Below are 25,873 nucleotides of genomic sequence, written 5' to 3'. Positions count from 1 at the left end.
GTCTTCTTCCTCATTTGCAGAGTTGTGTTATCTGTATGCTGTGTTGTTTAAACTGTAATGATGATGGGTTTTTATTCCTTTTAAGGGTTCCCCTAAAGGGTTCTTTAGGGTTCTAATGATTAAAAGGTTCTTTTCATCGTGAAAGGGTTCTTCAGAATGTGTTGTAGATGGTTCTATACAGAACCTTTTTAAAAAGGGTTCTCTATAGCACCCAAAAGGGTTCTTCTATTGTTATGATGTCAAGCTTCACTCTTAAATGGTTCTTAAAGGGTTCTTTGTTAAAGAAAATGGTTCTATATAGAACCATGAACACTCAAAGAACCTTTTGCATGATTAAAGTGTTCTTTGCATTATGACAGCATTCTTCAGAATGTGCTGTAGATGGTTCTATATAGAACCTTTTTGAAAAAGGTTCTAAATAGCACGAACAAAGATTCTTCTATTGTTACAATGTCAAACCTCACTGTTGAAAAAGATGGTTCTTCAAGGGTTCTTTAGTCAAGAAAATCGTTCTCAAAAACGCTTTGCATGATTAAAGGGTTCTTTGCATTTTTTTTTTCAGATTGATGGAAAATGTGCATGAATGTGCTGTAAATGGTTCTGTATAGCACCAAAAAGGGTTCTTCTGTTGTTATAAGCTTGACGCTATAACAATAGAAGAAACCTTCTGGGTGTTGTATAGGACCATTTTCACAAAGGTTCTATACAGATCCATCTACAGAACAAACTCATCATCATCAATATGAAGAACACTTTCAACATGCAAAGAACCCTTTAATAATGCAAAGGGGTTTTCATGGTTCTGTATAGAGCCATTTTTTGACTAAAGAACTGTTGAAGAACCATCTTTTTAAGGGTGTATAGTATTAACTGCTGAAGGGTCTGTATATATTTCAATTTATGATACTCTAACAGACGCAAATTGTGCTGCACTGATTAACTCCAGAATAGACTGCTGGTCTTCTAGGCCTTATAAGGCAGCCCTGCCACCCATGTCATCAGAAGTCATGAGCAGAGGTGCCTTCAACCCTCAAAATTAGTGTATAACAGGCACGGTGAAAGCCGAGGCCAGACTGGGCTACGGCAGGTTGATGTTCCAGCACACTCCACATTAATAAGGCAATAAGTCACCAGAGGCTGTGCGATTTTATCATGGGAAGGGTGTTCTTAGGCACAACGCGAAGCAGAGTGCCCAAAACACCCTTCCCTGTGATAAAATCACAGTAACACACAGCCTCAAGTGGCTTATTTTTCATAAAATAATTTAAGTTTCGTGGCTTTTTGAGAAATGCTCAATCTTTAACGTTTTCTAGATTTAAAATGTAGTAATGTGGCTCAGATTGCATGGTTACATTACGAATTCAGCCTGAGTGAGCTCCCAGTTTATTCAGAGGGAAGGAGTCTAATGTTAAACATGATAAAAGCATAGAAAAAAAAACAGTTATGGGCATTCATTTGGTCAGAAACATCTTCAAACCTTAAAAAGTACCTGAAATGAGTAAATGGAACTATTTACTGCACATCTCTGCTGTGGGCACATTGTGTAGGTGGTTGTGGAGCGGTTTGTGGTGAGCAGTTTGCAGGTATCTGAACCTCACACTTTCCTGGCTAGTACCTAGAATGTAGGGCACCATCAAGAACAAAAAGTGATCTTTAAACCTCAGAAACAGTAGAAAAGGAAGCAGGCAGCAGGTTAAGATGCTGCTGAATTTCTTTAATTATAACAATGCAATTCACTCTGAGAGAATCTACACAAGTGGAAAATGCTGAAATGATACGACTTTAGTACAACATTTAAGTATCATTTTGGAATATTTGTATATTACTTGATTATTAATGAAATTCAATACTTTTACATTGTAAAACCTGAGGAGTTAAGTCAACTTAAATGGTTTGAGGAAACTGATTGTCTTCAATGATTTAAGTTAAATAACTTATTTGACCATAAAAAATTCCCTGAACTGAGTATGAACAAACACATCGCTGTTGTCAGAAGAAAACCTTGTTTTCAGGTTTGTCTTCGTTTTTCAGTTTTTGAGATCATTTGAAAATACCTGTTGCTCTTTACATTGTGTGTAAATTTCATGATGAATGGACTTAAAGAAATGACCCAAAATAACTTGGAAAAAAGTCTGGTTCCATAGACTTACATTACAAGTAAAGTAGGTTTTTTCCTTCTCCTGTAAAGTTACCATTTTAGAGATATGAGGTTTTCTTCTGACAGCAGCGATATGTAAAAGCATGAAAAGTTCAAATCATTTAAATGTAAACAGTTGCGAAGTCTATCACATAAATTCACTGATCCAGAATAACCCAAGAGCTCAACCACTGAATCAACTGGTGTTTTAGCTAAAAACATTACAATGTATTCCACTTGTGCTGAGGTGACCAGCTGCTTCTGATAGGCGTCAAAACTATTTCATATACTTGGCAACCATCACTTTTTATGTAGGTAATTCTGAATAGGTTAAAATTAAGAATAATATATGGGATAAATGGTCTTTCACTCAATATAAGTTGCATATGTAGTTAAAAGAGGGGAAAAAGAAAATATTTTATTGGCCTGTCTGTATTTGCATGTAAAGTCAACTTAAAAAAGTGAATATAATACATTTAAATAAAGTTACCTCAACTTAAAATGTGCTAAAAAGTGGTCTTACTCAAAATGACCGAGTTACTATCTCGACAATTAATTTTTGAGTTAATTTGAATTTTCAGATTAAGTTACTTAATCTGAAAATTCCACATCCCAGAGAGGCTGAGTCTTTCAGAAATAAAGATGAGGAGGGGTTCACCACTCTGTGAAAGACTGAGTGGGCAAATAGTGCAAGAATTCAAGAATAATGTTTCTCAACAGGAAATAGCAAAGAACTTTTGACTTTCATCATCTACAGTGCATAATATCATTAAAAGATTCAGAAAATCTAGAGAAATCTCTGTATGCAAGGGACAAGGCTGAAAAGCAACGTTAGCTGGCCATGATCTTTGGGTCCTCAGGCAGCACTGCATTAAAAACGATTCTGTAGTGGAAATCACTGCATGGGCTCAGAAACACTTCTGAAAACCACTGTGTGTGAACACAGTTCATCACTGCATCCACAAATGCAAGTAAAACTCTAAAACACAAAGAAGAAACTGTACATAAACAGGATCCAGAAACGCTGCCGCCTTCTCTGGGCCCAAGCTCATTTAAAATGGACTATTTTTATTTACATTGTGCACAGTGTCCCAACTTTTTTTGGAAATGGGGTTGTATTTTCATTTGAAAATAGTTAGTGAAAGCACCTTGAAGAGATTTAATAGAACACTATTGAGAACATTGTGTAGGTTGTTTTGGAGCAGTTTGTGGTGAGCAGTTTGTGGTGAGCAGAGTGTGTTTGCAGGTCACCATAAAAACAGCAGAGCAGCGGATAAAGTCAGGACACAGCTTTAGAACATTACCTGCAGGTAAGTGCTGAAATGTACAGTCCCTTTAGTTCCAGATACTCACCAGGTACTACTCTAAAGTAGTTGTGATTATTTTTATCACTTTTCACAGTGTAAATCCAGTGCCATCTAACTAAATTATACTGCAAGACTCAATATCTCTCTGCATATTTTAGTGCACAGTTTCTATGTATTTTTTAATATTGGAAAAACTAAAACATACAACATAAAATGTGCCTCAACACAGGCCACATTTGTATTTGCATTTTTTGTTTTCAGTATGTTAAATTCTGTAAATAAACAGCAATTGTGCACTAAAATTTGCAGAGTGGGTGTTTTCTGTAGAGGATGTGTTCACTTATTTTGACTCAGGAAATCAACCCATCATTTGACCTGGGGTGCCCAAACTTTTGCATACATCTGTATAATAGTAATCTCTGTATAATAACACAGATTACATGGTACTGGGGGGAGGACGGTACCTAAGATTAAGTAAAAATGTTAGATAAAACCACGCAGCCAGTCACTTTAACTTAATATTAACTTAATATGTTTAACTTAATATTCAGATTCAGTTTGTTAGAATAAGTCTGGAGCTAAACTTTGCAGGGTGGTAGATCTACAGGACCAGGATTGGGCACCACTGCTTTAGCCTATATGCTACCTCTAGACTGTTTCGTAAGAATAAACTGACTATATTAAAAATCATATATAGTTAAATAAGAGTAAGTGTTACCATTAGGTAATAAGCAATTTGCTACTAGTACCCCCTGGTGGGGAATCTGAAATATTCAGGAGAACAAATTCTGTACATTTTACAAATTGAATATTAAAATAGAAACCTTTTACATGATGCTTTTGACTTTTTTTCACAGTTAATGTGACACTTTGTTCCCCTTGTTGAGGTTTATATTTTAAGAAGCATTTTCTGTCATTTTTTATCTATAAATAAAATGAATTTGTGCTACAACACTTGCAGTTTTTATAGCACCAGTGCTACCTGCCACAAGAGCAAAAGTGAGCATCACACATCTCATGAATCTGATGTTGGGTGATACGTGCTGCACACAGTTGACATTCCATTTGATCCCAAAGGTGTTAGAAGAGGATTGAGGTTAGAACTCTGCGCAGAATAATCAAGTTCTTCCACACCAAACTCACCAAACTATTTCTTTTTGGACATCACTCTGAAGTGCCCACAAAGTTGGAAGCACACAGTTCTCTGGAGTGTCAGAGTATGCTGTAGCATTAAGATTTCACTGGCACTAAAGGGGCCCAAACCAAGAAAAACAGCCCCAGCCCATTATTTCTCCTCCACCAAACTTCTGCTTTCGGGCAGGTAGTGTTCTCCAGCATTCTTCAAACCCATCTCAGATTGCCAGATGAAGAATGAATTATCACTCCTGAGTACACAGTTCCACTGTTCCACAGCCCATTGCTGGGGGCCTTTGTAGACCTCTAGCCCACGCTTGGCATTAGGCATGATGACCTTAGCCTCATGTGCTGCTGCTCCAGAGTGTCCCATTCTATTGGTCAGTGCTTTTCTATGGAGATTATTCAAGCTGTCAGTGTGCAGCTGAGTCAGAAATAGGTGCACTATAAACTAGGTGAATTCATTCATTAGAAGGACTGTTTTTGGATACTTTTGGACACATAGTGCATCATTAAACAGCCTGAAATAAACACTGGATATGTGTTTTCTTCTCAAACTCTATGTATATACATGTACTGGAATAAAGTCAGTGTATGTGTGTATGTTTCCTCTCAGGTAAGAGTTATGGTTCAGTGGAAGAAGAGTCTCAGCGTAAGATGATCTGGCTGAACAATCTTAAGCTGGTCCTGGAGCACAACATGCTGGCTGACCAGGGCCTCAAAAGCTACAGACTCGGCATGAACCACTTTGCAGACATGGTAAGATCTCACATACAGACAAAGCCACTCAAATGTTTGTAATTTAATTATATAATTCACTAAATCCTGACACTTTGCAACTCTGTCAGTTATTATGTGTTGTTAAATAATTATTGTCAACATCTGGTAGGTTGTTAAATCCCCACCATCTCCATCTCTACCATCTCCCTCTCTATCATCTCCTTCTCCACCATCTTCTCCACCATCTTCTCCGCCATCTCCTCCTCCACCATTTCCCTCTCCACCATCTCTCTCTCCACCTTCTCCCTCTCCACCATCTCCCTCTCCACCATCTTCCTCTCCACTTTTTCCCTCACCACCATTTCTCTCTCCACCATCTCCCTCTCCATCATCTTCACCATCTCCTCCTCCACCATTTCCCTCTCCATCATCTCTCTCCCTACCATCTTTCTCCCTCTCCACCACCTCCTTCTCCACCTTGTCCCTCTCCATCATGTCTCTCTCCATCATGTCCCTCTCTACCATCTTTCTCCCTATTCACCATCACCTTCTCCACCATCTCCCTCTCTACCATCTCCCTCTCCACCATCTCCCTCTCCACCTTCTCTCTCTGTCCACCATCTCGCTCTCCACCTTCTCCCTCTCCACCATCTTCCTCTCCACCATCTCCCTTTCAACGATCTTTCACTCCACCATCTTTCTCTCCACTATTTCCCTCGCCACCATTTCTCTATCCACCATCTCCCTCTCCATCATCTTCACCATCTCCTCCTCCACCATTTCCCTCTCCATCATCTCCCTCTCTACCATCTTCCTCCCTCTCCATCATCTCCCTCTCCACCATCTTCCTCTCCACCATGTCCCTCTTCACCATCTCTCTCTCCACCTTCTCCCTCTCCACCATCTTCCTCTCCACCATCTCCCTTTCAACCATCTTTCACTCCACCACCTTCCTCTCCACTGTTTCCCTCGCCACCATTTCTCTCTCCACCATCTCCCTCTCCATCATCTTCACCATCTCCTCCTCCACCATTTCCCTCTCCATCATCTCCCTCTCTACCATCTTTCTCCCTATCCACCATCACCCTCTCTACCATCTCCCTCTTCACCATTTCCCTCTCCACCATCGCCCTCTCCGCCATCTTCCACTCCACCATCTTCCCCTCCACCGTCTCTTTCTTCAACAGGACAATCAGGAGTATCAGGCCAGGTTCAGTGGCTGCCTGGGATCCTTCAACATGACCAAGGCCACTACTGATGTCAGAAAGGCAGGGGGCACTGATGTACCCAATTATGTAGATTGGAGGAAGATGGGCTACGTGACTGAAGTTAAAAACCAACATCTCTGTAACTCCTGCTGGGCCTTCAGCGCGGTAAGTTACAGAAGGACGGACGAGGATAAAGAAAGGGATGGAGGGATAACAAACAAAAGGAAAGAGGACAGAGCGGATAAGATTATAGAGGTGCTGACACTGGGCAGGGTTTTCATTAGCTGATGAATACTGATTTTTGACCTGAAAAATTTTACAGTGAGCATTTTGTGCTCACCAGTTCAGTTCAAGTTCAAAACAAACAGACCATTCCCTAATCGGACAGCCATAATGTCGAAACACATAGGTCACATGAAAAATAAGGCGGATACAGTGCCCTGCTGCCTCCTGACTAAATACACCTTGAAGGGAATGCAGTCGAAGCTTTAAACAGGAGTTTCTCAGTTTTGGCTTTTCAGATGTGATGGATTTAATATGTCATAACTTGGTCTCTGATTGAGGTATCTTAAAAATTTTTAAAAGTAACCTATTTGTAAATTTTGAAAATAAACATTCAAATTCCAAAAAGTCAGAATATAAAAATAGTACACTGGCAAGTGAAATCAACTTAAATCTACTCAATATGTACAGTATTTCTGTAAGCTTATATGTTGTTTAACTTAATAAACTCAATGCATCCCCATTTTTTCAGACGGGGGCACTAGAGGGTCAGATGTTTCGGAAGACAGGGCAGCTGATGCCCTGAGCGAGCAACAGCTGGTGGACTGCTCCCAGGAATTTGGAAACCATGGCTGTAAAGGCGGTTGGTACTTCACAGCTTTCGACTATGTCATGTCTAGTGGAGGCCTGGAGACGGAGAACACCTACCCATATCAGGCCAAGGTGAGGTGACACTAGTGACAAGTGGAGCTTCTGTGATGGACAATGTTCCCCTGATTACAAATATAAATCCTCAGCTAATATATTTTTGAGTCTGATGTCTGAATCTTTAATTTGCTAATGTAGCTAACAAGAAAAAGGTGCTAACCATATGCAAGTCATTACTCAATAACATCAAAAATGTTATTTAAAAACAGTAATAGTAGCCATCTTAAAGCCTAAATTTTGTCCATACTGTCCATATTTGTTGATAACAGTGTGTTGTAACATTATAAACCATATAATCAAGTCTGCTGGAGATTAGCACTGCATGGTAACGGCAAGCATATGAGGATTTGAGCATAGAGCATGGAGCATGCTAACTATACAGGACAATTAGAATCTTTTTGACTTGCTGTGCCACACACAGTGGCAGAGAATACATGTTTGCCTGCATACTGGGTGTATATTGCATGTAAATATTCACTGAAAAGGCATCAAATGTACATGTTTTTGATAGAAATGTGTGGGAATGCGGATACACTACATTTTGAGCTTTTAATTAAAGCATTCCTAGAAGAAAAAAAGTTGAGCATGGTGAGCATATGTATAATTAAGCATTATAGCATTAAATTAAAACATGCCATGAAATCTAGAACACATTACGGCGGAAGGTATATGGGCCTACGTACGGAATATTTATATATCTGAGCTGAAAATGCACTTCAATTGCAATAATCTTGCCTTAAACATCAGTAAAACCAGGTCTAATTTTTAAGATAAGGTGTAAGATTAACCTCAGTTAAACCTGATATATAGCACCATCTAGTGGCATATGTGTGTTTTTTAAATTACACATCAATTGGACTTTATATAACAGCAGGTGCACTTTAAACTGCAGCTTTCAAGGACACAGCAATGGAGTTCCAGCACCCACATGACTCTTTCAGGTTTAAACTCGGGTTAAACTCTAAACCACAGTGCAATAACCCCAGTGGAGTATGAATTCTGGGAAAAACGGATGAGGCATACCTGGGAATACTCAATCAGCAATCACACACAGAAAGACTAGTGTTGTGTCCAAAAATGTTTGCTACTGCTCCTCTCCTACCTCATAAGAGCATGGAGGAATTGAAGAGAGGAAAGTAGGAAGAGGAATGGAGAGAACAAGCAGAAACTAGGGAAATGAGACAGCTGACTCCTTTAAACATCATTAAAGTTGATATCGACTACTAAAGAACTGAGCTAATCACAGTATTTGCTGGAAAGCACACCTCTATACTGATTTGTGGGATTTTGTACTTTGAGTCTTTTTGTTTTATTTTACACCCTGTACAAAGTGCACAACACAAAAAATACAAACATGAGACAAAATTAAAAATGTGTAGCTGAATTTCTCCGTGTTTGTCCGTCCTCTCTGGTCATATCTGCAGTGATGTCACTCTAGAGTCTGTACAAGTCTTCCTGGGTTGCATGCACCCATTTATCCTCTGCTGGAAGTCTGGTGTGTCAGTACTGCTCCCCCTGGTGTCTGCGGGGCCTAAACAACTTAATTATCCTGCTTATATCGAGAAACGGCCCTGCTTGTTAGCTACATCAGCCTTGTAGCGCCAGTGTAAAACTAAAGAAGCAAAGTACACCGATCAGGCATAACATTATGACCACCTCCTTGTTTCTACACTCATTGTCCATTTTATCAGCTCCACTTACTATATAGGTGCACTTTGTAGTTCTACAATTACAGACTGTAGTCCATCTGTTTCTCTGCATACTTTGTTAGCCCCCTTTTACCCTGTTCTTCAGTGGTCAGGACCCCCATGAACCCTCACAGAGCAGGTGCTATTTGGGTGGTGGATTATTCTTAGCACTGCAGTAACACTGACATGGTGGTGGTGTGTTAGTGTGTGTTGCGCTGGTCTGAGTGTATCAGACACAGCAGTGCTGCTGGACTTTTTAAACACTGTGTCCACTCACTGTCCACTATGTTAGACACTCCAACCTTGTCAGTCCACCTTGTAGATGTAAAGTCAGAGACGATAGCTCATCTGCTGCTGAACAGTTTGTGTTGGTCATGCTCTAGTCCTTCATCAGTGGTCACAGGACGCTGCCCAAAGGACGCAGGATATTTTGATTGGTGGACTATTCTCAGTCCAGCAGGGACACTGATGTGTTTAAAAAGTCCAGCAGCACTGCTGTGTCTGATCCACTCAGACCAGCACAACACACACTAACACACCACCACCACGTCAGTGTTACTGCAGTGCTGAGAATGATCCACCACCCAAATAGTACCTGCTCTGTGAGGGTCCATGGGGGTCCTGACCACTGAAGAACAGCATAAAAAGGGCTAACAAAGTATGCAGAGAAACAGATGGACTACAGTCTGTAATTGTAGAACTACAAAGTGCACCTATATAGTAAGTGGAGCTGATAAAATGGACAATGAGCGTAGAAACAAGGATGTGGTCATAATGTTATCCCTGATCAGTGTAAATGTTTAAACAAATAATTCTGACAAAAAAAATCTAATTCCACTCACCCCAAATGCACTCAATCATGCAAGACATGTTTGTCGTACAAGTTTTGCTTCTTTAGTTAACAAACACTGGAAGTAAATCGTCACCAAAACCATTTCCTCAAATACATGCCAAATTCTTCACATATTTGCTTTTTGATAAGCAATACATATTGCTAGTTAATAAGCGCTTTATAAAATAATTACTAATGGCATGATCTTTATTTGTACATTTAAGCTAAAATTGAAATCCTATAATTATCATTCACATAACGTCCTGTTTCCGGTACTACATCATCACATAGGTATGCAGTGTCAGCACGGTAACACCTAAGGCTTGCTTATTGTCAGAAGTTGCATACTGAATAATGATATGAAAATTAGGTGTTTCACTAAACTAGAACAAAGAAATACACTGGTGATTTGGCATGCTCTCACATGTGGTGACCATTTTTTGCCTGATGATTACAAAAGAAGTTCTCCAGAGGTACAAAGTGATTCAAAAAGATTGATCCGATTTCAAAGCGCCATATTTTTACAACCGTGAGGCGCCTAGGAACCAATCACATACCAATTCAAAGAGGGGGTCATAGAGTTTGACTGTCACCAGAAGATGGCTCCCTTCAGTCTGTAAGGAGATGCGACCCCTGAGCAGAAAGTGTTTTGCGTTCTCCAGTTCTATAAGAGTGAATCAGTCATAACTGTGCAGCATGATTTTCGTCAGCAGTGAACCTCCAACAGTGTTCGTCGTTGGTACCAACAGTTTCAAGAAAAAGGTTATTTATGTAAAGGGAAGAGCACAGGGCGACCTTGTGTTTCTGATGAAGAACGAGTAGGGAATGAATTTGATCGCGTTGATGTTGTCCATACAGCGGGAATTAGTTTCAAAGTTTTATTTGTCACATTCATGGTCATACAGGCAGTGAAATCCTTGGATAACTGCCTGCTCACATGAAGCAACACAGTAATAAGAAACAGTAGTCAAATAAAAGAGCAATATTGTGGAAAAAAGTATAACAAAAAATCAATCTATGAAATATACACTATAAACACAATGAAGATATGAAATGTGCAGTGTACACATGGCAATTGTAAAATGGAAGTAAAATGCAAGGTGCAAAATGTGCAAAGTGAAAATGGAGGAGGTTCATATTGAGCACTTGTAACATTATATAATAAATTTTATGCTCCCTTAAACCATTTACAATGTACTGCATTGTTCTGTAATGATTTACAGGTGAAATAAATCATTTTGAAATCAGATGAATCTTTTTGAATCACTGTTTATTCTAAAATCTACAGCAGTATCATTTTTACAGATAACACTTCACAGAAGTGAATCTGAGGTAAGGACTGTTTTCTTTTCTTCTGTCTTCGCTGTGCCCACTGCAAACTGTAGCTAAGAGGATGAGGCTGACGTTGGCTTTCCATTTGGCAGATTCTTATTGTAATTTTCCGTTCCACCGTCTCTGGTCGTCTTGCATGGAACAACACCAAATTTTTCACAGGAAAGAAATGATTCTGGTGGTCCTAAATGGCTGCTCCCTTTCTTAGCTACATAGATAAGTTTTATGTTATATAGTTCATAGTGAATCATACTGTGTTGCAAACCACATTGTTATGGTTTTAAACTAAAAAAGCAAAATTTTGACACCAGACATGTCTCAGCTGATTGGCTACATTTAGGGAATGTGGAGAATCATGGAAATTTGATCTTTTACTGAACAGTTCAATTAATCTACTATTATTTCAATGAATTACTATATTAACTGTAACTACAATTCAGTTCAATTTAAGTACACTTGAAATAATTGGAGAATGGCAGCTTTGTAGCCTGGGCTATTGATCACAGGTCCACTGTTGTGCCCTTGAGCGAGGTACTTGACCCTAAACTGGGAAAAGAAAATAATTTCATTGTACTGTGCAAGTATAATAACATTGGGCCTCATTCTCCAGTATCTTCTTAAATTTGTTCTTAAGTGTGCTCTTGAGAAAAAACCTACGTCAGATTCATGGCGCGTTCTTAAAGCGCAGAACTGTTCTCATCTTTGTGCTCTTGGGTGTGTGTAGATTCTGTTATTACCTAAGAACAAATCCCAAATAAGAAAACATTGGTGAATGTCAGAATCTTTGTCAAAAACTACGTAAGTGGGTTTTAAAATTCTTCTTAAGAAGGGTATGAAGGTACATTTTGAATCACTTTAATACAACAATACAGACGCAGCAGTTCATGTGAACTAATTCTATTAAATGTTGTTTTTCTACAGATTGGAGAGGCATCATGAAACCCTCAAGGAGGAGATTACAGTCTGATCAGATCTGTTTTATTGAATGATGCAGAAAAAAAGTCAGCAATGTTTTGCTTTATCTTTTACATTTTTAAATTGTTTTTTCTTGAATTTTTAATTATCAGCTTTTAAAGTTGTGAAATGTTACTGTTTCTGACGGGTAAGCATATCTAATAAACTGTCAGCATTCACAGAATTCATAACATGCATAACTGCTCTGATTATTGCTGTGCTTATGTTCAGTAAAATATTTTTAAAATGCAGTAAAGTCATCAGTCATCAGATCAGGTTCATTATTTCATCAAATACTTTACTTCAACAGAACAGTTTTTCCCACTGTTTGAAATTTGAACTACGATTTTGTTCTGTGGCTGCCTTTTTCTCCAATAAAGCCAGATGCTATCACTTCTGACCTCCAAAATCCAAAGTAACATCTGGGACAAAATGGGAAATGTGCTTGCATCCAACAGTACTAACAGTAAAGTAAAAATTATACCACCATGCTTTCACCTGCACCTGAGTCCACAGAGAGAGAGAGAGAGAGAGAGAGAGAGAGAGAGAGAGACAGAGAAGTGGTTCAATGAAACACCCTGCAAACCGCCAGTAAAGGGAGGACGTTTGTGGTTAACCTTTTCTATGACGCAGAATCAGATAACACTAGTTTGCCTTCCTCTGAAATATATTACCTACTTCCACTTTCTTAACATATAAAACATCAGTTCTCTTCAATGAATTCATCTTTTTCCTAGGAATGTAAGCTTATTTGCCTATGAAGGTTTGTCACAGGCACTTTCAGGTGCAGATACAGATACTCACAGGACATCTGACATAATGCCATCTTTATTGCATTATAATGCACACTACATAATTTATATCCATTTTAGTTTTAGTTTGTCCTCGGAATGGTCATGCTTTCCTGCACACTGATTCCTATTTCATATACTGGGCCAAAATACTTTTCAACCCACCAGCAGAGTGTGACTCGGTCACGTGCCGAGAGAATTTACACAATGGAAGCGGAGTTTGACTAGTGCAGGGGTCGGCAACATGCAGCTCTTTTACTGCCCTGTTGCGGCTCCACAGCAGAATTAGATATTTAGGTAAAAATAAAATAATCCTTCTTTGCAGTAAAATAAAGCTCTGCTGATCGTTCAAACACAGTTTTAACACTAAATGGTCTTAAACGCTGGAGTTAATGTAGAACTGCCAAATTACCCTTTAACCCTGAAGATCAGCGCAGAGTGCTGGTCACCATAGCAATGCAGACAACGCAGTCTCGTCTAGCTAGTAGCTAACAAAACGCTAAAGAGAATGATTTGAATGAGCATGGATAATTTAGAGACAAATGGACTTATTTGCGTTCATAATCTGCAACAAGGAATTGTCAGACACTAAAGCTGAAGTCAGCTTCTCATTCGAATTTCCCCATTCATTCCCATCCATTTTCCCAATGGGAAAATTCAAACAAGAAGCTGGTGAATGAGAAGCTGACTTCAGCTTCTGGAAATGTCAAAGGTTTAGAAACATTTTACAAGAAACTATTCTACTTTGGAAAAGTTTCCTGCTGGAGATGCGAGAAAAGCAGCTATAGCTGAGTTAAAGATTAAAGCAGTGCAAAGTAAGTCTGTGTTTTTGTTCATATTGACTTTGTTAGCCTATACTAGCACATTAGCACATACTGATACATATTTACAGCCAAGATGGTAAATTGGCTCCCAAGGTGGTTTGATTTTTCCTGAAAGAACAAAATGGCTCTTCTTAACGTTTGGGTTTGGGTTTCGACCCCTGGACTAGTGCTTTCTCAACTACTTTCTCACATTTTTTTTCTTTTTCTAAACCACATTGTTATGGTTTTGAACTAAAAAAGCTAAATTTTGACACCAGATGTGTCTCAGCTGATTGGCTGCATTTGGGGAAAGTGGAGAAGTATGGAAATTTGATCTTATTACTGAACTGTTCAAGTAATCTACTATTATATTTTAATGAATTACTATATTAACTGTAACTACAATTAAGTTCACTTGTATTATTTTCAACACTTGGGCCCAATCCCATTTCACCCCTAGCCTCTACCACTTAGCCCTTAGCCCTCTGTTTTGCGTGTTCACGTCTAGGGTTAGGGTGTCCCAATTTTTGTTGAGATTGAGGGGTAGGGCGAAGTGTTAGGGCTACATGGCCCTCCAAATGGAGGTTTTTCAGAGACTCCAAATGGAGTGTTATCATAAAAAAAGAAAAACTGGCAAGATGGCCATGCCAGCGACTAAAGAAACCCACAAATGTGAGTATTTTCTACATTAAAAAATTACAATAACTATCGGATTATCTTAGTTTAATGTCATTTCAAAGTATTATGGTCGTTTTCTTCATAACAAGCATAAAAAATCGCTAATAGCATGCTAATGTTTCGGTAGCTAGCTAGCTAACTTCCCGTTCCACCTTAAATAGTCTGGCAGTATGGACACCTGAAGTGCCAGAATGTAACTGCTGCACCATTTAAGGTGGAACGGGAAAATTTGACCAAGAAGCTGGCAAATAGCTGACTTCAGCTTCGTATCACCAAAGAATTAGAGGTGGGAGATAATAAATAATTGTCTTAAACCCCTCTTTGAAGGCATATGATGCCCTAAATGTAACCAAAGCCCAGCAGTGAGGAGCTGAACTTTTCCCTTCTCTGCTATCACTGAAGACGGGTCGGGTCGCCTACAGAGCACTGCTAGTGGCCCGTTAATAAAACGATGTTTTTTTTTTTTAATTTGAGGGTTGTCCCATTTCATAAGTAATTTCAACCACTACCCCTTGTAACTCAGTTCAAAGGGGTTAGGGTGACACACGAAAACAAGGGGTAGGGGAAAAAGAAGAAATGGGATTGGGCCTTGAAATAGTTGGAAAAGGCATCTTTGTAGTCTAGGCTATTGATCACAGGTCCACTGTTGCCACTGTTGTGCCCTTGAGCGAGGCACTTAATCCTAAACTGGGAAAAGCAAAGAAACGAATTTCATTGCACTGTGCAAGTTTAATAACATTGGGCCTCATTCACCAGTATCTTCCTAAATTTGTTCTTAAGTGTTTTCTTGAGAAAGGTCCTAATAAAAAATCATGATGTGTTCTTTGTGCTCTTGAGTGTGTGTAGATTCTGTTCTTACCTAAGAACAAATCCCAAATAAGAAAACATTGGTGAATGTCTTTATGAAAACTGCGTAAGTGGGTTTAAAAAGAAATTTCTTCTTAAGAACGATTGGTGAATGAGGCCCAATGAAGGTGCTTAACATTTTGAATCACTGTGATACTACATTATTAGTTGATGTGAGTTTATTCTATTAAATGTTGTTTTTCTAGAGATTGGAGAGAGACCACGAAACCGTCAAGAAGGAGGTTACAGTCTGATCAGTTTTATTTAACAATGAAGCAAAAAAAAAAAATCAGCAGTTGCATTTTTTCCTTTATCTTTTGTGGGTTTTTATTATTGTTTTTAAGTTTTCTTTCATCCATCCTGCCACCGTCTCAACAGAAAATCTCAAAAAAATAATCAGAATCGTTATTTGCCAAGTATCAGGTGTACAAAGACCTTTTTTTGTTGCAGGTGTCAACATAAAATTAAACGCAGTAACATAAATGTTAAAAAGACGTGCTTTATACAAACATAAAACAGACAGTACACAAACAGTCTGTGAGTAAAATAAAAGTGTGATGGGAATTAAGTATAGGAGGTACATATATACAGTATGTGCAGCAAAACAATTAAGCCGCAAATGAATATATACACACACACACACATATATATATATATATATATATATATATATATATATATATATATATGTGCATATGTGTAATAATCGTAAGTACTACAGTAGAGAGAAGTGTGAGAGGCTCATATTCAGAGGAATATGGTGCGGTATATACAGTGGTTATATACATTACAATGTGTGTAATAAAGTGTGTGCAGCAGTTCAAAGCAGAGGGATGTGAGAAACTTCTAGTTTAGGAGGATGACGTTCTGGGGAAAGAAGCTGTGGAGGTGGCGGATGGTCCGAGTCTTTAGAGCTCTCATTCTTGGTCTCCACTGACATAGAAACTGCTGGAAGAGAGATTGACTGGGAGTGAGGGGTCATCCATGATTATCTCTGCCCTCTTCCTCATCCTAGATGTAAAGGTCTTTGAGGGTGGAGATTCAACAGATTGATTAAGAATGAAATACAATAGGAAGAAATATGAGAAATCGTATTTTATCATAATGACCCACAATTTGAATTTAAAACAAAGAAGAATTAAAACAAAAACTCTTGTTTGTTGGAAACTGGCTTGTATGTGAACCATAATCCTAACAGATTTATATTATGCTATGCTAATTATTTACAAATGGTATTGCACCATTTGTTCAATTGCATGGAAGTTCTTATTAGATGACCCGCTAAACTGGCCACCACCATCACCAGTGCAAAGTGACCCGATGATAATCTGGTAGATGATAATCAGAGGCACTTTTAGGAAATCTGCCTAAAGAGTGCAAAAACTCCCAAAGTCAATTTAACAGTCTGTGTGTGCTTGTGTTGTTTAGAGGAAAAATAAACTAGAAGAAACAGGGCTAACCAACAGTGTGATGCTTTCCACATGCAGTTAGCACCATGCTAATTGGTGGAGATCCAGCATCAATTACTTTTTGACTACATTAGCCATGTAGCTTTAGTGCTAAAACTAAAACAGCAAACTTCAGACACCAGACAAGCCTTGGCTAATGGACCATCTTTGGGGTAAGGCAGGGGTGACTGGGTTTAATTTGTTGTTCATCATTTTGGACTGGATCACAACATTAAGCCTCCAATTTAGAATTCTAAACTTCCACCACACACTGTGTCCTTTAATGGAATATATCCTTCTATTTTCAAAAATTAACAACAAACAAAATAAGTTCATCCACATGTGCTCTTGACCCTGTTCCTACTTCATTCCTTAAGATTTTTGATTGTTTTTGTGATAAGTTTTTGATTGTGTTCACAGTGATGTTGTAACTACTGTAAATTGTTCTCTGTCAACAGGTGTTTTTCCAGACGCTTTTAAAACTGTGTTGGTGAAGCCTGGATCCTTCCATACTAAATCAGCATGGATCCTTCCATACTGAATCATTCTAGACCAATTTCAAATCTGCCTTTTTAAGTGAAGTCTTAGAAAAAGTTTTTTCAAACAATTAAATGCGTATCTGATGTCAAACAAATTTTATGAGAAGTTTCGGTCAGGTTTTCGTTCTAACCATAGTATTGAGAGTTCTATTCTGGTTTTATTAGATATTAATGCAGCTTTTACCATTGACAACAAGATTCTAATCCAACATCTTGAATGCTGGATCGGCCTCTCGGGCACAGTTTTAGAATAGTTTAAATCATATTTAGGTAATAGGTAATTTGTGGTTTCACTGGAAATCATTCATCAAAAAGATTTCTTGTGGAGTCCTCAAGGTTCAGTTTTAGGGCCTTTGCTTTTCTCTTGTACTACGTGGTGTCATTAGAAAACATAATATAATTTTCATAGCTATGCTGATGACACCCAGTTATACATTTCCATTTCTTCTAATGATCAAGACTCTGTAGACAGAACAACCAACTGTGTGTCAGCTATTTCTCAGTGGACTTGGCAAAATTTTCTACAATTAAAGCACGAAAAAATGGAAATACAGCAATAATCAAAGCCAAAACACATGTGAATTTTGCGAATGCTGACAGAGTTTATTAGATATTTTTATCAGTCAAAACATGAATATTTCACACTGATTTTATTTTTTTAGACGATGCTTATTTTATTAAAAGGATAGAAGCACTGCAGTGGCCTAACTAAAGCTAACACCACTCCAAATTGAAAAGGAAAAGTTAAAAAAGCAACTGCTGACTTTTTTTCTTTAATTTTATGATTGAAGTGTTCAATAATAAGTGACTGAAAAAAAACTGTAACCCAAAAATGTTATTGTTTGTTATTATTCAGGCATTAAATTTGCTTCTACTAATGAATTCACTGTAAAACAGCTACAAACAAGGTAAGTATCTTTTTGATCTGCTACAGGAAGCATTAAACCCAGTGTGGGAAACACAGTACTAGGTAGTCGTTAGCTAGTTGCTAACATAACATTGGAAACTGCATAAAAATGTTAACACTCAATTAGTATTATTGTAACTTTGGCTAAAGTTTCAAATTTGACCTATAGATAGTATTCAGTTGACATCACACTTGTCACCACCGTCATATTGTTGACAGCAGTGCTCATAGAGCCATCTTCATTGTACAGCATTACACTGCAAAAAAATCTTATCAAGAGTAAACATCTTAAATGTATTCAATATATCTACTATTTCTCATTATGAGACCGTCATAAGAATATTGCAAGATTATTTAACTCCTTCCTAGACATTTTTTACTCAATATTAAGCAGTTTTATCTTATGAAAGCATCTTGTTCCATTGGCAGATCACTTTACTTGTTTGAAGCATTGCTTCTTGAAATAAGCTAAATTATCTTCATTATTTCTTGAAACAAGTAAACTAATTGGCCAATGGAATAAGACACTTTTACTAGATAAAATTATTTAAAACAAGTAAAATTATACAGAAACAGGAATAACCTTGTAATATTTTTACAACAGTCTCATAATGGGAAATATTAGACTTACTGACTACATTTAAGAAGATTTGGCTTGTTAAGATATTTGCAGAATAGTTAATAAAGCATCCTGACACATAAAATATAGCCATGGTATGCTGCGTGTTTCATGGCTGTACTAGCAAAAGCACCAGAAAACAAAATGGTGTAGCTTTTATGAAAAAAGGCTGAACAGCTGAGCCAGCCAAAGAGGAATCTTTAACAGACAAAACAAACAGGAGAAACTTTCAGCATCTCAACTTTCAATGCTGAGGATTGTTCACGATTGACACTTGACATGAGCTGTTTTTCCAACCACCAGATTTTTGGCAAACTTTTCCGATCATGCCACATAGCTTTCCAAAGGCTGCTTTGGATATTGTGAAATACCTAATCCAAAGCTAGTTTGAAAAATGACTGTAAAATGTTCTCCCAGTATAATGTATTTGAGCAGTCAATGCTGGCTAGGACTTTTAAATATATTTTAGCCTTTTAATTAATCATTCAATCAACCTTTATTTCGACTTGGAAGTGCATTGAGGATGACCCTCATTTACAGTATAGCTTAACAAATAACATGGGATTGAAAAAGTTGAAATGAAATTTACCAACTAAAACAAATGAAAATCAAGACAAAAAGATTTATATTAAAAATAATTAAAATAATATAAGAATAAATAAAATAAAATAAGAGCTTAAATAGAGAACAGGCATAATGTTGATAAAATATATAATAAACATACATTAAAATAAAGTAAAAGAACCAACTTAGATAGTAACCAATAAGAAAACTAAAATTTTAGAAAAATCTAATTATTTACTAGAATAGAAAAATAAAATGAAAGAAAAATCCTCCTTTGCAGTAAAATAAAGCATTGCTAATAGTTCTAACACAGTTTTAACAAACACTGCCATTAATCTAGACCTCCTAATTCACCCTTTAACCTTGAAGATCAGCGCGCAGACTGCTGGTCACCACAGCAAAACAACAATCTCGTCTAGCTAGTAGATAAAAATTAAAGACGAACATTGATGATTTGGAGATGAATGGACTTATTTGCATTTATAATCACTCCAGCTGGTTTCCTGATATGATTAATCTCCAGCGAGAAACTGACAAACACTAAAAAGTCATAAGGCGAAAGTCAGTTTCTCATTCACCAGCTTCTTCTTCAAATTTTCCCATTCCACCTTAAACGGTAAAGCAGTTACATTCTGGTGCTGTAGGCACCAATTAAGGTGGAACAGGAAAATTAGAATAAGAAGCTGGCGAATGAGAAGACTTAAGCCTTGTAAAAAATCAAACGTTGAAGTAGTGACAGTATGGGTAAAAATAATTCATGTGAATAGGCCTAATTCACTAATATCTTCCTTCCTAAGTTTTTTTTTATTTGTTCTTGAGAAAGGTTCTGAGAAAAAGTCAACATCAGATTATTGAAATGTTTTTTAAAGCACAGAACTGTTCTGGCCTTTGTGCTCTTCTGTTCTTACCTAAGAACAAATCCCAAATAAGAGAACATTGGGGAATGTCAGAATCTTAGAAAACTGCATAAGTGGGATTTAGGACAAATATTCTTTTTAAGAATAGCTGGAGGCCCAATGTTATTTGAGCTTTTTCTAGCACACACAAATGTTAACATTAAACACAGCCAAGTAGACATATTTGCCTGTCTACTGTTAGTGCTACTATCTAACAGGCAAACTAACTATGGGTACAGCACAGTTTGAAATGGATTACAATTTAATTAATCCTAATCTATACTAGGGATATACTGATATCATTTTTTTTCAGACCCAGTATGAGTACAAGTAACTATTTCTTACTTCTTATATTCATATATATATATATATATATATATATATATATATATGTACAGCTTGTATTAGCCAGCAATGTTACATTAGTTACCTTACATCAAATAGCACTGCAGTGCAGAAGTGCAGGGTTTGGTTCATAGTTTTGATCCTTGTCTGTCTCTTTCAACAACAGTCTCTGTAGCACAGCGACAGCAGAATTCCCGTTTGAGGTTAATTGATCTGTGTTACGCAGCCCTCAGGCTCAGAGGTCTCTAGGGACTCCACTTCCCAGAATCCCCAGGGGGATCACATGATCCTCAGACCTCCATCTTGCTCCAATCACTGCTCTCTGTCTCCTGAGTATTAACTTGTTACACCTGTCCTTGTATGATTAGCTTAGTTTAAAGCCCGGGCTTGTAGACTAGTTTGTTGTGAGGTATTGCTACTTGTCCTAAGAGCTACTGAGTGGTATTCATCTGTGTTTTGTGGTTTTTCTAGTTCTGACTGAGTTTTGGTATTTTGACTTTTGCCTTTGCCCTTTGGACCCTGTTTGCCAGGTTATGTATGTGTTTTTGTGTCTTTTGTCATTTTGGATTCGACATTTGCCTGTTCTCTGACCATGTTTTTTGATCACATTTCTAACATTAAAGCCTCACTTTCTCTTTTTATCCGCAAGCGTCTGAGTTATTCTGCCTCATTACAGAATACCTCGCCTAAAATGCAGACGGCGGATCCGGAGGCTCTTCAGAAAGCTTTTGCCGATCAGGGCCATTTACTTGACCGTCACCAGGAAGTGGTGGGGTTATGCATTCACTTGAGTTACTAGCTCAACAACAGTCTGAGCAACAAGCCCAGTTGGCACAACTAGTGGCTAGCATTAAAGCAGCTTCAGACCTTAAGCCCCGCTGAACCGGAAACAAATCCAGCCAGCTCTCCAGCTCAAGCAGAGGCACCCACTTCACAGTTTCCAGTAAGTAAACCTGAGAAAATTGATGGAGATCCAGATGAGTGCCAGGGGTTTTTGTTGCAGTGCTCTAATTTTTAGATAACTCTCCCATTAGCTTGGATCAGGCTAAAATTTAATTTTGAATCTTACGTTTGTCCGATAGAGCACTAGAGTGGCCTACTGTGAGCTGGCAAAGAGTCCACTCCATTTCTTATTCTTTGTTTTTGAAGGAATTTCAACTGGTTTTTGATCACCCACATGATGGCAAATTAATCGGAAAATTGTTGTGTAAGCTATGTCAGGGTAGTCGCTCTGTAGCGGACTATGCATTAGAGTTTCGCATCCTGGCAGCTTGGAAGTGGGTGGAACGAGGCTAATTATGTATCGTCAAGGACTGAACTCTGAGATCCTGACTGAAATGGCATGTAGAGACGATGACCTGACGTTAGATCAAATTATAACTCTGTCTATACACCTAGATCAGCTCATAAATAAGTGTGGTAAACGTAAAAATAAACAAAGCAACAGAATGACTACAAGAACATGGACAGCCCGTGAACCCATTGAGAGTGAAAAAGTCAATGAACCTATGTAGTGTGTCTCTTCGCGTCTGTCCAAGGAGGAGAGGCTCTGTCAGCTGACGAGAGGCCCATGTCTGTATGGTGGTGGTGCTGGTCATCTCCTCCTGAAGAGTCTCACAGTGATTGGAGCAGCCCCGTGGTGCTTGTCCCCAAGCCTGACGGGACTGTTCATTTCTGTGTGGACTACAGAAAAGTCAATGCGGTGTCTAAATTCGATGCGCAGCATTGGATGGGCATTGATGAACTGCTCGATCGGTTAGGTGCTGCTCGTTTTCACTCGACACCGGATTTGACCAAGGGCTACTGGCAGATCCCCTTGCCTCCAGTATCCTGAGAAAAAACGGCTTTCTCCACTCCGTTTGGGTTACACCAATTCATCACCCTCCCTTTCGGGTTATTTGGAGCACCAGCCATGTTTCAGCGACTCATGGATAGAATTCTCCAACCCCACTGTGCTTATGCCACTGCCTATTTAGATGACATTATCATATATAGCAATGATTGGCAGCAGCACGTGTAACATTTGAGGGCGGTTCTGAGATTGCTGAGACGGGCAGGGCTTACGGCTAACCCAAAGAAGTGTGCATCCCCAAATTGATAAGACAGCGGCAATTGCCACCTGTCCGAGACCCAAGACCAAAAAGGAGGTGAGATGGTTCCTGGGGCTGGCTGGCTATTATCCTAGGTTCATACCTAATTATTCGGATGTCACCAGCCCGCTGACTGATCTCACTGAAAAGGGAGCACCAGATCCGGTCCAGTGGATGGAGCAGTGCCAAAAGGCTGTGAATCGTGTTAAGGCAGCTCTCTGTGGGAGCCCACTGCTGCATTCGCCTGACTGACTCCCTTTTATCTTGCAGACGGACGCGTCAGACAGAGGACGGGGGGCCGTTTTGTCCCAGGTGGTGGAGGGGGGAGGGATCGCCCTGTGCTGTACATAAGTCGAAAATTAATGCCTCGGGAGACTAAGTGTGGTGTTGGCCGGACAGCTGCCCAGCCTGCGTCGGGCGGTGGGGGTATGTGGAGAAGGGGGCATGGCCGAGCGTCGAATGCGGGACGGAGAAGCTGGTCTAGCTAAACCAGCGGGCTAAGTAGCTGATTATGTTCACCTGGGCCTTGTTTCTGCCAGCCTACTTATAGTCATCTCTTCCTTCAGTAGGTGGCAGAGCCCAGAGAGAGAAGGAGACCTATGAAGGCGTGAGAGCTGAGCTGAACGGAACTGAGCTGAGCTGAACTGAACTGAACTGAGCTGAGCTGAGCTAAACCAGAAAGAAAGAAAAAAGAAAAGAAAGGCCTGAAAAGTTCCAGCGAGTGTCTTGTCTTACTTTGTGGGCTGAAAAGCCGAGTGTTTTGCATTGTGTATAAATAATAATAAAAGAAAGCTCTCCGTCTTCACACCTGCCCCCAGCATCTTTCCTCCACCCAAAGTTAGAGTTGTTACAATCACTTATGTAGAAATACTAAGGCTGATGCCCTTTTTAGAATATATCAAGAGGCCACAGTGGAAATAGATTAGTCTAAGAACAAACCCATTCTTCCTCCGCATGTGAACATAGCATCTGTATGTTGGGAGATAGATGATGAGATCGAAGGGGCATTAAAGAATAGCCAAGTACCCAGTCAGTGTCCTCCTGAAAAGCTGTATGTCCCAGTCCAGTTCCGTGATAGACTCATTACATGAGCACATTCCTCTCTCATTCATTTGTATCTTCCTGCTCTATATGTTCTCAATGCAAAACTCCCAAGACATTGCCCACTAATAAACTCATTCCTTTGCCTGTGCCCATACGACCCTGGTCCTATATAGCATTAGACTTCATCACCGATCTGCCTGAATCTCAAAGCTTTACCACAATTCTCAATAGATTTTCACATGGTGTTAGATTCATCCCCTTTCCATCACTCCCTACTGCTTTTCAGACAGCCGAGACTTTGTTTCACTGGGTTTTTCGTTATTTTGGCATCCCTGAGGACATTCTGTCTGATAGGGGTCCTCAGTTTACTTCCAAAGTATGGTTAGCCTTTTTTGATCACATAGGGGTCTCTGTCAGCTTAACATCCAGCTATCAGCCACAATCCAATGGACAGTGTGAACGAGTTAATCAGGAACTAGGACAATTTCTAAGATTTTTCTTTTCAATAACGCATCAGATTGGTCCAGGTTTCTCTTGTGGGCAGAGGTGGCCCAAAACTCACTCATCAGCTCAGGTATAGGACTCACTCATTTCCAATGTGTTCTGAGATATCAACCTTCTATAGCGCCCTGGACAGGTGTGACAACAGATGTTCCAGCAGTCTACACCTGGATGACTAGGAGCGAGAAGTTCTGGGAAGAGACGCATCAGAGCAGTGTTGGGTGTCAGCTCGAGACATTCTGGATCCTGGTCTGATTGCTGATTTTCATAGTCAGCATCCCACTAAACCTGCTCCTCGTCCCAGAGGTCAACCACAGAAAGCACTTTCCATCTCGCTCCCTGCTCGTCTTAGGGGCCGTCGTAGATGGACCCCTTCTGTCCAGTGCCAGTGGGCAGCTTTGGGTCTGCTCCTGTTCAGGCCTCCAGTTGGGGGCATGGTAGTCGTTATGGCCGGCCTCATTCCGAGGCCACCCCGGACTCTTTGGAGGGGTACTGTCACGCAGCCCTTGGGCTCAGAGGTCTCTAGGGACTCCGCTTCTCAGAATCCCCAGGGGGATCACATGATCCTCAGACCTCTATCTCGCTCCAATCACCACTCTCTGTCCTGAGTATTAACTTGTTACACCTGTTCTTGTATGATTAGCAATGAATAGCTCACTGTTCAAGTTGCTGGAGTTAGTTTGGCTGGTTGAGCTGTAGTCGAGTGCCCACTAAAGAAGGCATACACTGTGTGATTTTAGAAATCTTGTTTTATTCTTTGGTGACTCACAGCATATGCGAAAAGATCATTGTGTACAGACAAAGCTTTCGATTTCTATACTTACACTGTATGAAAAATCATGGTCTGATTGACATGTTTTTACCTTGCAGTTCTGTTCCTTCAGAGTGAAGTAGGCATACAAGGACTTTGTTACTGCAATTGTTAACTTTTTTGCCTCCATTTTGCTAGCCTACATGTCTCTAACTATATTGAGGAAGTGGTGATTGTGTTTGTATATGTTTAAAAATGACTGGAAATCAAACAGTGAATTCCTGGTGGGAATTTGATGCTAAGGCAAAATGTTTAAAGACAGTAGTGGCTTTCTTTCTGACTGCCATGGAGTCAGTAACACTTCCCTGTGTAAGCAGACTCTTGTTCACTGCCAGCTTGAGTTGTTTGTTCATTAACACGGTAACATACAGCTGGCTTATGTCACATGGTATAAGGTGGAATTGGATGTTGGTATCGGTGCATTTTTATGAGTAAAGTGAATCAGTAAGGTATTGGACTGAATACCTTATACCAGTATTGGTATCGATGCCCTAGTCTATACCAAAAGTAAATGGAGGGCATTTGATGTACTTTCTTGTGAAACTTGCTTCGCATCAAAATGCTCTTACTACTGTTATGATTAAAAGTGCCAGTGCATTATATATATATATATATATATATATATATATATATATATGTATATATATATATATATATATATATATATATATATATATATATATATATATATGATGTATGTATAGTGAAGGTTTGTTTATAAGTGTTACCTGTTGTATAGTGCTTAAAGC

At 39.1% G+C, this 25,873-nt stretch overlaps 1 protein-coding gene and 1 pseudogene across 1 annotated transcript in view; one reads left to right on the top strand and one right to left on the bottom strand.

Moving 5' to 3' along the window:
* The window catches only part of LOC118823547 (cathepsin L1-like), a 105,277-nt gene that overhangs the window by 68,716 nt on the left and 10,688 nt on the right, over positions 1 to 25,873 (bottom strand). The window lies entirely within an intron of this gene.
* LOC118823568 lies at positions 3,358 to 7,658 on the top strand (annotated as a pseudogene).

The sequence above is a fragment of the Colossoma macropomum genome, unplaced genomic scaffold (genome assembly GCF_904425465.1).
Source record: "Colossoma macropomum unplaced genomic scaffold, Colossoma_macropomum, whole genome shotgun sequence".
NCBI classification, from domain to species: domain Eukaryota; kingdom Metazoa; phylum Chordata; class Actinopteri; order Characiformes; family Serrasalmidae; genus Colossoma; species Colossoma macropomum.
This window is presented reverse-complemented; position numbering and strand designations above follow the sequence as displayed.